At 35.2% G+C, this 9,899-nt stretch overlaps 1 protein-coding gene across 3 annotated transcripts in view; it reads right to left on the bottom strand.

Moving 5' to 3' along the window:
* Window positions 1-8,119: 8,119 nt before the first annotated feature.
* LOC125655823 (uncharacterized) overlaps window positions 8,120-9,899 on the bottom strand; it is a 16,056-nt gene continuing 14,276 nt past the window's right edge. For all 3 annotated transcript variants that reach the window (XM_048886341.2, XM_048886340.2, XM_048886344.2), the window contains exon 5: window positions 8,120-9,899. This exon is cut by the window's right edge and continues 2,951 nt beyond it. The gene's annotated coding sequence lies outside the window, so the exon portion shown is untranslated.

Here is a 9,899-nt window from a genome sequence, read left to right as displayed (position 1 = left end):
ACCACTGCCGGTGAAGGGCTGCAAAATTTAGGCCTATCGTCGGCGCTTATAACCATTGAGCAGGGAGGAATCTTTATCGTGCCACACCTGCTGCGACACGGGACCTCGGTTTTTGCGGTCTCATCCGAAGGACCGCCCCATTTAGTCGCCTCTTACGACAAGCAAGGGGGTACTGAGGACCTCCCCACGGACTTTTTGATATAGGAAGGTCGACCAGTCACAACCACCGTGAGCCCTATGTCTTGATCAGGTAAACGGAGCAATCCGTAGTCAAAACCAGTATGCTATGAACGGCTTAACAATCGGTATGAAACACGTTAGACAGCATTTGACCCAATGAGAGGTTGTATTGGCAAACTAGATCGTTTTAACGACCATAGAGTTTGCGAAATGCTGACTTTAAACGAGACAGTTGAAACCCCTGTAACCTCAACTTGTTTTCATTAGGCTGCCTCTATTTAAAAATTGTTCATACACCGAACAAGCTCTTGTGTATAGAATCTGTTGAGAGATATAAACACCATATGCAGGTGATAATGGAACATTGCTACATGTACATAAATATGGGAATTTGACAATGGAGAAGCTGAAATAATCCCGTTTGTCATAAAATATGAATGACAATTTCTCGAAGGGACTTGAAACAAAGAAAGATACAAACACAGTGGGGAGGCGAATTTTATTTATGTGTGGTAACTTTCCCAGGAGTCTGAGATACCATTTTTAATTATTATAATTAAAAGAGTTCAGTTATACAATCCGTTTCGTTTCGGTAGGTTTCGTTTCGGTGGGTTTCGTTTCGGTAAATTTCGTTTCGCACTTTACAGGTACCCACAAGGAGTGTTGTAAATCAATCGTGGAATCTCAAAAGTATTTTTAAAAAAAAACATCTAGTAAACTTGCAATCGCAATTTTTTTTAATCTTCACAACGTCAAAACGTTGGACTTTTCATCACTTTACATCACCATTCCTTACGTTAAATTAAAAGACTACCACATAATAGACAGCTGTTTAGTCATTAACCATGGAACACGGGATATTCATATTTTTGTTATCAGTCTCCATCAATTGACCTTATAATACAACATTTCTAATCTATAAATGAATATTTTGATTGGGTTTATTTTAAAACGACTTCTTCATCAATATATATGTTGTCATTTGCGATCAGTTATTTCGACAATCTGTTAAAAATCTGTTAAAATTGCCATGGGCCAAATTGTGCTCCTTCATAAGGCGGTCTGTTTTGTACCCTTATAAGGCAGAATTTATTTTATAAAAGTTTACATGAAACAATAGTTGTAACCTACAACTCAAACTTTAAATGCATTGACAATATTTTATGTATTAACAATATTCACTTTCATTCAGATGTCTATTCGATATACAATGTATCCAAGTGAATTCAAAATAAAAGACACCACGTGCAGAGCCTTACTTCATATTTAGCTACATTACTGAGCATAAACGTTAACGACGAACTAACAGAGGGACTTTATGACCAACGGAATGAATTCAGTTTCTTTATCTTCAACTTGCCATATTTCTGTAGTAATAATCTAATATCGCATGCATATGGTGTTTATGTTTATGTTTCGATACGCAAGCGCATGTCCTGTGAATGATCATAGTTTACACCAAGGCAGGTTACCAACAAATAACCGGTCGGAAGCTGCCTGGAGTATTTCATACCAATTCTTGTGTTATTCATTACATACTAATTTTGATTACAGATTACTCCATTCATCTTATCAAGATAAATGTACATGACGGGTATGACCTGTTAACAGGGGATGTTTACTCCTCGGCACCCAATCTCGTGTGGTGTTTGAAGAGCTTCATATTTGCCATTCTTGATTTTGTATTCTTTATAGGATATGCAAGAATTATGAGTTCTCATTGATTACTTAGTGTTTTCGTATCTTCACTTTTTTTTTATTGTTTACTACTAATACCCATTTCTTCATTCAGAGATTTATTTTTGACTTCTCATTTATGCATATTATAGAACTTTTGTTCTTCATGTTTCTATATCCTTTAAATATATTCTGATAGCTCCTTTTCCAAAGATGGTAACATATTTTACTCGAGATATCGAATATTTTGTGTTTCTCACTACATCAATTTAGGTGATTAATCTTCTAATTCTAATCTATTTGAATCACAATATGCTTTTGTGATAAAACTATTGATATCTAACCTTAATTAAATAGACCATGTACTTTGGTTGATTGGTTTTGCGAAGTATTTCCGCCATATTTGATGATAATTCGATGTTAAAATCGACCAATAATGGCATTATCTATGTTATTTAAGCAGTCCTTACGAGTGAATATTATGATGTAAATTTAACTTCATCTTGAAATGAATGCGATGTTAGTCTTATTTTTATCTAAACACTAAACCACGATCATCATATTTGGACTAAAAAAAACGCTTTCAATGATTTATAGTTCCAAACACAATTTCACAATATTCATACAATTTTCGTACTTACCGTCGTCAAATAATTCATTTTCAGTTTTCATCATGAAGAGAACCAATGGCCACTTCGCTTACTTGAGAGGAAGGTGAAGATAACGAACAGAGATAAATCTCATAGCTCCTATAAAGAATACAAAATAGAGAGTTGGGCAAACACGGACTACTGGATATAGCAGGTGGGATCAGGTACCTAGGGGGAGTAAGCGCCCTCTATCGACAGCCATGTCCATCATGAAAATGAACACGTAAAGATAACGAAACGTGACAAATCTCATCAATCCTTATAAAAGTTACGAAATCAAGAGATGGGCAAACATGGAACCCTGGACACACCAAAGGTATATGATAAGGTGTCTAAGAGAAGTAAGCATCCTCTGTTGATCGGCCACACACGCCGTGTGTCCCATATCTGGATCAGGTAAACGGAGTAATCCGTAGTAAAAATGATTATGTAAAGAACGACCTAATAATTGGTAGTAGGAAACATAAAATAATATATAGACATGTTGATCGGTTGATATGTGGTTATTATGTTTTTAAAATGTGATTTAGTTTAACGCATTCAGCTTATCAAGCACCTGTCAGAACATGTTCCTTGCATTTGTTTTCGAAATGATAGAGATCGCATGTGTAAATGTGGTATACAGGGATTCGAATGTTAGGTTAAATACCATACACTGGAGGTACCATAAAAAACCTCTCACTACCGTGTAGTAAGGAAGACGTATAGAGATCCTGGATATGATATTTTAAGTAAATGCAAGTCAAACTTTGTGTCATAGCTGACTTCGCTATATGTCTCATGAACAGAACTTGTTTCAATCGCATGTTCTTGGGATTGAGTTGGATACCAATCACTTGGCATCGCTCGAGAAATGCTACTAACATTTTGTCATGGTCTTTAATGGCCTCTTCCTGTGTTTTACCAACGCCATAGAGTAGAACATCTGCGATGATAAGGATACCCTCTAGGACACCTGTTATATACAGTGCTGAAACATCTCAGATGAAACACTGGTACCTAAGGGAGTCAGAGTCAACAGTACGTTCTGAATGGTGTGTTGAATGTAGTCATATAGTTACTTTCTTTGTCTAGCCTCACATTCCAGTTACCATGTCGAAAATAAAATGTTGAAAACAGTAAAGTGCTGCTTGATGGAGTGATTGGAGTTTGATGCTACAGTGTCTATCTGAAACGCTATTGGTTGTTGATTAACAATAAGGTCTACACACAGACGTTTCGATCCTAATGAGTTAGCGTTACAGACTTGACTTACCCAAGAACTCAGGCTCCTTTTAGTAGTCATCATCTACTGCATGAACACAAGTTTTGTCACTCCACTTACAGTACTTGGCAAAATGATTTTACCCTTTGCATTTATTCATATCAAATGTGCTAATATAAATTATGTAATGTATGTCTTCGTGAACTCTACGTACCTGTTGCCATTTCATGCACAGTATGTAGATGTTCACCTACAAAGACGATATCGAGGACGAAGCACATGTAACATGTATGTATTTCCTCAGATGACTAAACAAGCAGCAATTCTAACATTGATTCCTAACCTAATACTGCAAGGTTTTCATATGAAAGGTGAAGATAACAATCGGTGGTCAATCTCATAACAATTTAATGCAAATCAATTTAATGTAAATTTACATTATGAAGAAGGTCGTCGTAAGAGGTATTTGGCTTGAAATACATCACTGTTCGTTATCTTCACTTGTTCATGTACAAAACCATGGCTTAGTGAATTAACTTCCACAATAAATAGTTGTGCTAGATAAGCACAGCTATCAAGCCCTTCAAAGGAAGTTTATGATAGATTTGTCTAATCCAATATTTTGTAACACGAAATGGATGTTAAATAACAGATCATTATCAGCACAATGTATGTCATTACGTCATGCAAGTGTTCTCATGTGTATAATATCAAACAACAAGTCAATTCTAAGAATTACAGGGCTGATTCTTCAAGTAAGAAGTCACGAAAAGTAGCAAAATCACAATCGGGGATTCGTTAATCGCCAAATCTCCAATCTGAATGTTTGAGCTGAACATGAGTGAGAAGCGCCAGCAGTAAAGGATCCAGGGGGAGGAGTAAGAATGTTCCAAACATCCCTACTTTCGTTAGACATTCTTAACAAAAAATTGTCGCCATTTTTTTGCCATTTTGGGGTATTCAACCCCTTCCTTTTTATCAGTGGCAAGGCACAAAATTGCGTCGCATCCCCTCTTTGAAATTTTTCTGAAATAATTTGCCCCTGACCAAATATCTCGGCTGAAGCTCCTGTGTTAAATCTCCAGAGAGAAATCTGATGATAAGGTAGGGGATATAAGCGCCAGTTTCCTTGCTTAGTGTCTTCTGGAAAAGTAAACAAGAAAACCAACTAAGATTTTGCAAAGCTCTTTGGTGAGTGTCGGTGAAGATAAAAGCACTAAATCTCTGGGCTGAGTGTCTGGGGAGGTCAGTAACATGAAACATGTAGTCAGGAGATTTGGCACTTTCGTCGCTGAATCTTTCCAAAACTACGCAACAAAGACATTCGTCCTTTTTGTCGCTGACATTCATACAGAACTTTGGTCAGGAGATTTGGCATTCTTTCATTTATCACCGACTCTCAAGAAAGACCTTTGGCCAGCAAAATTTGATGTGTGTGGTGACTTTCATATCCTGCTATTTCAGGATATAAGATTACCGCCCATCATCCCATTTTCCGACTTCGTTACTTCTATGTCGAAGTATTAAATTGATGAAATAGTAAAGATAACCAGCAGTGATCATTCTTATAACTCCTATAAGCAATACAAAATTAAAAGTAGGCAAACAAGGACCCCTGGAAACACCAAAGGTGGAATCATGTGCCTAGGAGAGTAAGCATTCCCTGTCGACCGGTCACACCCGTCGTGAGCCCTATATATTGATCATGTAAACAGAGCAATTCGTAGTCAAAATCAGTATGCAAAGAACGGTTCAAAAGGGCACTGTTCCACCTAATGACAGAATGTACATTTGCAAAAACGATCAGAAAAACGTCCATAGAATTGCGAAATGCTGACTTTTAACAAACTGTTGAAATTCCTATAACATCAACTTATTTGTCAACAGCCTATCACGGTTTCAAAATTTATACATAGAACATGTTTACGCGTATCTAACCAGTAAAGAGACATAGACACTATATGCTGGTGATAATGGAAAAATGCTACATAAATATGGGAATTTAACGATGGAGAAGCTGAAGTCATCCGTTTGTCGTAAAGTGCAGTTATATTCTATTTTTAGTAAAATATCCAAATATAAAGCAGATATGGAAGACCCCATTGTAACTTTTATTTCGAGTTCAGTTGGATGAAAGGTGAATATTACAAACAGCGATCATTTCCACAACTCCTTTACGGAATACAATAGAGTTGGGCAAACACGGACCCATGAATATACCAGAGGTGGGATCAGGTGCCTAGGAGGAGTAAGCATCCCTGTAAACCGGTCACACCCGCCGTGAGCATTTGAGCCAATGATAGATTGTATTGGAAAACTAGATCGTTAAAAAGACCATAGAATTTGGGAAATGCTGACTTCAATCGAGGCTGTTGAAACCCCTGTAACCTCAACTTTGTCAGTAACCTGCCTCGATTCAAAATCTTATCTTACGCAGAATGAGCTCTTATGTATCGAATCAGTTGAGAGATGTAAACACCATATGCATATGACGATGGAATATTGCTACATCAATATGGGGAGTTGACGATGGAGAAGCTGAAATCATCCCGTTTGTCATAAAGTTGAGTTGTTATTTTGCCGTTAATAAATATCTAAGAACGAAGTAATGGATATATTGAATTGACATGTACAGATTTTTTAAATAAATTCTACATCATAAGAATACAGGTCAGCTAATAAAAGAAGCCCCAGTGGCAATTTCCAACGGACTCTTAGAAGACCTACTTAGATAATTTCATAATCTTTTTATATCCACTTCGGTGTACATGAACGTAGAATCGGAATGATGTTTTCTACAAAGAAATTTTTAGGATTTATAAAGTGTTTCGGATTACTGATCACATGATATAGTGAATATTTCAAGAGTACCACGGTTATTTATTTATTTATTTTGTTGTTGTTGCAGAAACATCTTTCTATGTCAAAAAACTTGTCTCACGTTTAACGTGGGAAATGGTGCTCTAAAGTGTTGGCAAGTCGTACGCTTTGATGCTGCAGAATTTGGAAACGTTTTGTCATTCAAATTTACTAAAATTCATAGGATATTTTGAGAATTCACATTTGATGTACACGTACACTTCTTGCAAATGCTTCCTGTGGGGATCCGGGTTAGAATAGGTCCTCAGTACCCCTTGCTTGTCGTAAGAGGTGACTAAATGGGGCGGTCCTTCGGATGAGATCGCGAAAAAACGAGGCCCCGTGTCACAGCAGATGTGGCACGATAGAGATTCCTCAAGGCCGTAAGCGCCGAGCATAGGCCTAAATTTTGCAGCCCTTCACCGGCAATGGTGATGTCTCTATATAAGTGAAAAATTCTCGAGAGGGGCGTTAAACAATATACATGTACAATCAATCAATCACATTACGTCTGGAGTGTCTTCTTCACAACATGCAGTTAATATTTTCGTGAGTAACTTTAGGGGCTTGACAGAACATTTACCACATCCTGCAATGCATCGATTGTTGTAAAGTTTTGGAATCCAGTATAGGTATGGAGCCAATGGAGGTAAATAAAATTCATCTGCCCTGTGATATTTATGTGTTAATTTACAACGCATACGTGAATTTCAAGAATTTTATCTTTTGAAGGGATACTTCAAGCATAATTGGATTACCAAATGTGGAATTAAAATATGTTAATCAAAAAGTTGTAATAATGAGCCTTACAAACGAAGACAATATCGTTACAAGCTTTGTCAGTACCAGCAAATATGACATATGTAACCGATCCAATTCGTCCATCTGAACACAGAAGGGTAAATGGTACGCATATTTGTTTTGGTTTGTTTAATTAATACTCTTCTTATACTTTTTATCAATTCTGACAGTGTCAAGTTTTTATCAATTCTGACAAAGTGTCAAGTTTTTATCTATTCTGACAAAGTGTCAAGTTTTTATCTATTCTGACAAAATGCTAAGTTTTTATCCATTCTGGCAGAATGTTAAGTTTTTATCCATTCTGGCAGAATGTTAAGTTTTTATCTATTCTGACAAAGTGTTAAGTCCTTTTCATATTAAGCCCACCGTTTTCCACAATCTTCGACAGATTTCATAACAGAGATGAAGTTGTGTCACCAACTGAAAGATCGGGGCTCTCGGAATTTCAGTTCTTTTAAAATGAATAACTCCAAGTAGTCATTTTCATCTACATTTACCTCACTAGTAATGAACGTTACTGTGGATGCACGTGTGATGATACACGATATCTATTCTTTCAGAAGTACATGTGAGCTTTGTATTTCTGATTTTACAAACTCTCCCAGACTTATGGGTGTACTTTATCAAAATATGGCATGCTTTTACTTCCATGAAAATTCGTATATGTGTCTGACACAATCAATTCCACAATTTAAAGGTCAACACTTTGTGAACACTGTTGAGAGCAACGAGAAGAAACTGCTGTGAAAACATTATCCATTTCATTTGTATACAATAAATGTGGCATTAAACAGAGCTAATTGCTCTAGATAAACAATAAAACATGTACATTATAAGTAATTCTATAGTTCCATACATGTATTCATTTTTCTATAGTAAAAGCATTAATAATTGGAATCGAAGTATCTTTAATTATGCAAACAGAAAAGATCATTCAATCCCTTTGATTAAGGTTGATCGATCCTCATCTGATGTCATACATGTAGGTTTTTGCAAAAATTCTATTTACCTGGTAATCAAATTTTTCACATAATAGAAATACACATGTATATATTTCAGAGGAATTTTATTCACTGGATAAAAAACAATGGTTAACTATTGATACTGAAAAAGTTTTTATTCTCTATAATCAATTATTTATGATAAACAAAATGTTGTCAAGGGCAATAACTCCTATGCTGGAATTCCCTCTACTGCACGTCTATTATACAATGATTTCCCTACCCACAATTCATTTTTATACATTTATGAATTAGCAGGTTTTTTTTAAACTGTTGACATATAAAATTTGTCATTTCAACAACTTTTTATCCATTTTATTCTGTTCAATGAAAATGTGTGATCTTTTATGTTGATATATACTTCTGTTTTTGCATATCTGACATCTTTAAAAAGGTGGCAACATACACATTTTCTTTGGTTATTGATTAAATTAAACTATATTGAGTGGAAATCAATAGTTTTTCCACTTTCAACCATTAATATTGATAAGTCACATGAGGATCGATCCACCTTAAGATACGATTGGATCAAAAATAGTTTTGATTTTCCGTTCATACAATTTGAGAATAGATTTTCAATAAAATATAGCTTAGTACATATTATCTGATAAAATCAGTAAATTTACAGCTAATTTACTAACTAATTAATACTAAGTTGACAACAACATTCATGACCAAGCAAGATTTCTGTGTATACATAAATCTTATGATAAAGCAAAATATACTTCAGGCTATAAAAAATTTATAATTTCTCAGGCCAAAAATATCAAATTTTGATGAGGCAAGAAGGGTTTTTTTTTTACTTGGCTGTAGTATGAGTTATCTTTCCTTTTTATGTTGACTGTAATATGATTTACCTTTTTTTCTTTCCCTCAAGCAATGGAATTCTTATTCCTTATTAAAAAAAAAAAAACATAGCCTCATATTACTATTAAATGTGTACTATTATTCTTACACATAAATGAGTATGCATTTACCAATTATTTGACCAAAAACATACATAACAATTTTATTATAACCTTCTGAAAATTTTTACATAAATATCTATAACAAAGGAGTTACCTCATTTACATAAATAAAGATAAATTGAAAAAAAAATCCATAAAGTACCTTTTCAATGGATGGCGTGGGCCCCGTGAAACTGTTGATTAATTATTTTAGGCCTTATACAACATTTCATATGCAGTACTCAGTATTCGAAATTAACCATAGACTGAGTCTATGTCAAATCACACTGGTCTATGCCAATTTTAAATAAGAAAGACCAAAATTGTATATGCCGATTTTCTAGATTTAAACCAATAAAGTTTTCCCAAAAGGATCCTTACATGGCCAATCGACGTCTGATAAATGTTATGCAGAAAGGAGGATATTGTTATGGAAATGGAAAGAAATATGCTTTCGGGGTACATTATAAGTAAACGAAAATGGAGGGTTTTTTGTGAAATTTTTTTTTTTCAATATTGCGGTCTATGCCAATTCGATGAGGTCTATGTCATCTTGTTTTGGCATAGACCCATGGTCTAT

This window comes from Ostrea edulis, chromosome 7 (genome assembly GCF_947568905.1).
Source record: "Ostrea edulis chromosome 7, xbOstEdul1.1, whole genome shotgun sequence".
NCBI classification, from domain to species: domain Eukaryota; kingdom Metazoa; phylum Mollusca; class Bivalvia; order Ostreida; family Ostreidae; genus Ostrea; species Ostrea edulis.
The sequence above is the reverse complement of the archived record's forward strand: the minus strand, read 5'-3'. Positions and strand labels throughout refer to the sequence as shown.